The sequence below is a fragment of the Solanum tuberosum genome, unplaced genomic scaffold, assembly GCF_000226075.1.
Source record: "Solanum tuberosum cultivar DM 1-3 516 R44 unplaced genomic scaffold, SolTub_3.0 scf00510, whole genome shotgun sequence".
Lineage (NCBI taxonomy): Eukaryota > Viridiplantae > Streptophyta > Magnoliopsida > Solanales > Solanaceae > Solanum > Solanum tuberosum.
Window position 1 is genome coordinate 17552 of NW_006239425.1, and position 4310 is coordinate 21861.

Below are 4310 nucleotides of genomic sequence, written 5' to 3' on the forward strand. Positions count from 1 at the left end.
GGCTTACAATATTATTCTTGATAGAGTATTGTCAAATAAATTTGGGGCATTCTTTATTGATGGTCCTGGTGGAACTGGTAAAAGTTTTTTATATCGTGCTTTATTAGCTACAGTAAGACACAAGGGATTTATAGCTTTAGCAACTGCAAGTTCTGGTGTTGCAGCTTCACTTCTTCCCGGAGGTCGAACTGCTCATTCTCGATTTAAAATTCCTATTGATGTCAATGAAAATTTTACTTGCAATATTAGTAAACAAAGTTCACTAGCATCTTTAATACGAGATGCACGATTAATTGTGTGGGATGAAATTTCAATGGCAAAAAAGAAAATGGTTGAAGCATTTGACTTGCTTTTAAGAGATCTAATGGAAACAAATACGTTATTTGGTGGTAAAATAGTTGTTTTTAGTGGTGATTTCAGACAAACTCTTCCTGTTGTTCGTAGTGGAAAAAAAGAAGATTTTATTCGTGAAAGTTTATTGTGTTCTGAAATTTGGAATCAACTTGAAAAATTACAGTTATCGAAGAATATGCGTGCAACTAAAGATCCTGAATTTTGTGAATATTTAATGAGAATTGGTGATGGAAAGGAAAAAACAAATGACCATGGAAAAATTGAAATTCCTCATTCCCTCATTATTCCTTTTACTTCTGAAAAAGAATCTCTAACTTTAGTAATATGAAAAATAATAAAATAACTTTTACATTTTACACAACTAATCAAACTTTTTACAAATTCTTTTACAGGAGAATCAAGTTCAGGCCACTATTTACAGTACTGATATAACATATTTTGAAAAAGAATTTGCTCCTTTCAAGACTTACTTGGTATCTGTTGCACATGTGAAAGTACCACCTCTTGGATATGAAAATTCACTTAACAAATTCATTTGGACACTCGATAAAAACACCATTGTTGAACCAGTTGAAGAGGTCAAACCTCCACAGGATCCATTACCACCACCAACACGACTAGCTCTTACCACATTTGACACTTTTGAGTATCAACCCAAAGAATTTGAATTTGGTATTTATAAATTTATTTAATTATTCTTATTATTCACATAAAATCCATTGTTACTATAATAGAATATTTCTCATGATCTAATTATTCTTTCTTTATTTTTGTTTAATGCAAGATGTGCTCGCCATTGTCATTAATAGCAGTCCTTCAACAAAGACTACAACTGGAAAACGAATTCAAGAGTTTATTGTCATGGACAAGCTGTAAGTATATACAGAATATCACTCTTGTCATTTATGTTCATATCTTATTACTTGTTTTCAAATAAAGGTTCTTTTTGGTTGATAGTGTTTTCTTTTTTTGTTTTCCATTTTCGTAGTTGATGTATATACTTGTATTTAATAAAGTGATTAATTCTTTTGAGTTTCAGTAACGTTGTCTTTGTAGTCGTCTTCTCCAAAATGGTTACTACTTTTTCGGAGTTTTAATTGTAGTTTTTAGGATTGTTCTTGTTATTTTGCGAAGATTGTCTTTTTTTCTTCTTATTTTTTTTTTGGTTTGTTTGTGCATCTTCCCCTCTCTTTTGTTAGAGTAATGTGATTGAATAGTCCTTCAACAAAGACTGTAACTGGAAAACTAATTCAAGAGTTTATTGTCATAGACAAGCTGTAAGTATATATACAATATTACTCTTGTCATTTATCTTCATATCTTATTACTTGTTTTCAAATAAAGGTTCTTTTTGGTTGATAGTGTTTTCTTTTTTTCTTTTCCATTTTCGTAGTTGATGTATATACTTGTATTTAATAAAGTGATTAATTCTTTTGAGTTTCAGTAACGTTGTCTTTGTAGTCGTCTTCTCCAAATGCAGCTTTCATATGACTTTATATACTGAAGGTAACATTTAACATAGAATTATTATAATTAATATATAAAGATAACATAAAGTGTAGATTTTCTTGCAGAGAAAAGATATTTTAGATGGGCCAAAACAAAATGATAAGATATGATAATGATGTCTCTGGTCTCTTATTTGCTTTTTATGTTATTCCTTGTTCATCTTCTTCATTGCACTAGCTTCTGTAAAAATGCCATAACTATGAAAGTTTCGATCTTGATTCTAAACATAAACCTGATGCAATAATTCATTGAGACCTGAAGCATGATCCTGACGCAATAATTGATTGAGACCTGAAGACTGATTCTGTTAAGTCTTTCTAGCTGTTTCACGGTCTCATGCTTTGTTTGTTTATTGATGACTGAAGTAAGCCTGTTCAATGTCTGGAAAGCTTTTAATTTCTGAGTGAAATCGCAAACATATTATGGGATGAATCTGGATATGTGAAAGTTGCAGATCTGCCTACTTTATACCATGTTTTAGTTACTCCTGTGTTTACTTGCTTTTTTGCTTATTGCTAAATAATATCGTATATAAACAATTGGTTTTAGGTTCAAAAAGTTCTCATGGTTCTACTGTAGTCAATCAATAGAGTGAAGTAAAGGTTCAGTTTTAATAAGGATTGATCTTATTCCTAGTTTGTTCCTGCCCTTTTATTTTAGATGAATTAACTTCCCAATATTGTGGAGATAGTCTATTAAAAAGAATATACTGGTTGCCCTGTTTGATTTGTTTTCTATGGTATGATTTTCCTTTCTGTTATTTCTTAAAGATCAAGATTAAATTTTGATCAATAGCTAATGATATCCAAGTTAATTAAGGTTCCTGGTAGATATTAAGTTCTTGTCATGCTGTATTTCTTTTTCATACCTACTTTGATTTGTTATACTCGGAAGGGTAAAGTTTGCGAACACTCTACCTCCCCTTAACCCACATGTTGTATGTCCTAGCATTTAGAGCTGACATTCCAGACAATACTTCAAATAGGACAACCCCAAAGAGTAGACATCACACTTTTCTTTTACTTGTTGTCTTCTAAAGTACTCTGGATCCAAATATCCAAATCAAAAACCTTTGCCACTCACTTGTCATCCACCGAAATATTTGTAATTTTCACATCCCTATGGATGATAGTGTACCTTGATATATATAATATATAAAATATTAATGATTTTGTTATTATTAATCATTCTTTTCCATTTTTTCAGAAAGAAACATTATCCCTCCAAAATGTGGAAGATGAATTGAACGGCAAGATATTTAACATTCAAATAAAAAGGCTATTCACAAAAAAATTGGATGCAACGCAAAAATTATCCATTTTGTCTTACCTGGAGAAACAAGATGTGATTCATAAATCAATGGCATCTACGACAGTCAATATTACAGATGCGAAAAAGCGCACAATTGAACATCTTAGTTCAGGGGAAAAAGAATATCCAAGCATGGCAATGAAAAATCCTCCCATGAAAAAGAATTAAAAGGTATTTGAATTATTTTGTACATTGTTTAAAAGTTCATCTTTCCAATTGACTAATATAAATAGGATTTACTTCTCTTTGTATTTATTTTCTTTAATTCAATTCAGTGTCTAGACACATTATCTTTGATTGTTTTGAATTGCAATTGGAACACTTTTGTTGTGATTCTTGAAATAGTCATTTTTTGCACTCTTTTGATGTTGCCACTGTATGCCGTGTTTTGCAAGCTTTTGATGTTGCTATGTGGATGCCTTATGTTCCTGTTCTTTTGCGGAAATTGAAAATATTTTCTCCTATAATAGCAGGTTAGTTAAAAGTTTATCTTTTTACAGGTACTCCATTTATCAACTTAAATAAAAATATATTCTTTCTGCTGTTATAATTATTGTTATGACTAAAGACTATTGTGTTCATTTTTAGCTCCTAAAAGATGATGTAACTTTCCTCTATTGATCTTGTTGGAATAACCACCTTAAACTGATAGATTCAAAAACTACAATACGAAATAACAGTTAGTAATTAAAAACTTGTGAAATTAAACCTGTTTGGTAAAACTGTTTGCCTATTTTGATTTATATTTCTTCTGCAAATTTGTCTAAATTAAAACTAACAAGATATAATTAATCCTCTTATATCTATATTTTCAACCATAGAAAAACTTTGATTATCCTTGATTAATGTTTAGTCCATGATTTCACATTATCTATCTAGAAAAAGATGATGAGAATAATCATATATACTATATGCAAAGCTTGGGAAAGCTTTATGCTATATAAACTTTACGAATTCTTATAATTTTTCATCAGATTTTATTTTTGCATCATACTATATTTTCTTTGTCTATATGAGTTAAAATATCGATACTTGAGATTCTTACAGTCGCGATCATATGTTCATATAGTATCTGCTCAAAATCTACATGTGAATCTCTTGAACTAAATTTCTCCAACACAAGTTTAAACTAAATT

General features: G+C 30.1%; 1 long non-coding RNA gene and 1 pseudogene across 1 annotated transcript; both read left to right on the forward strand.

The window, feature by feature from the left end:
* LOC102582846 (protein DETOXIFICATION 32-like) overlaps positions 1-4310 on the forward strand; it is an 18405-nt pseudogene that overhangs the window by 10509 nt on the left and 3586 nt on the right.
* Positions 713-1227, forward strand: LOC107058394 (uncharacterized). Its single transcript, XR_001472006.1, has 2 exons — positions 713-1026; positions 1139-1227. It is a non-coding gene; the product is annotated as an uncharacterized lncRNA (long non-coding RNA).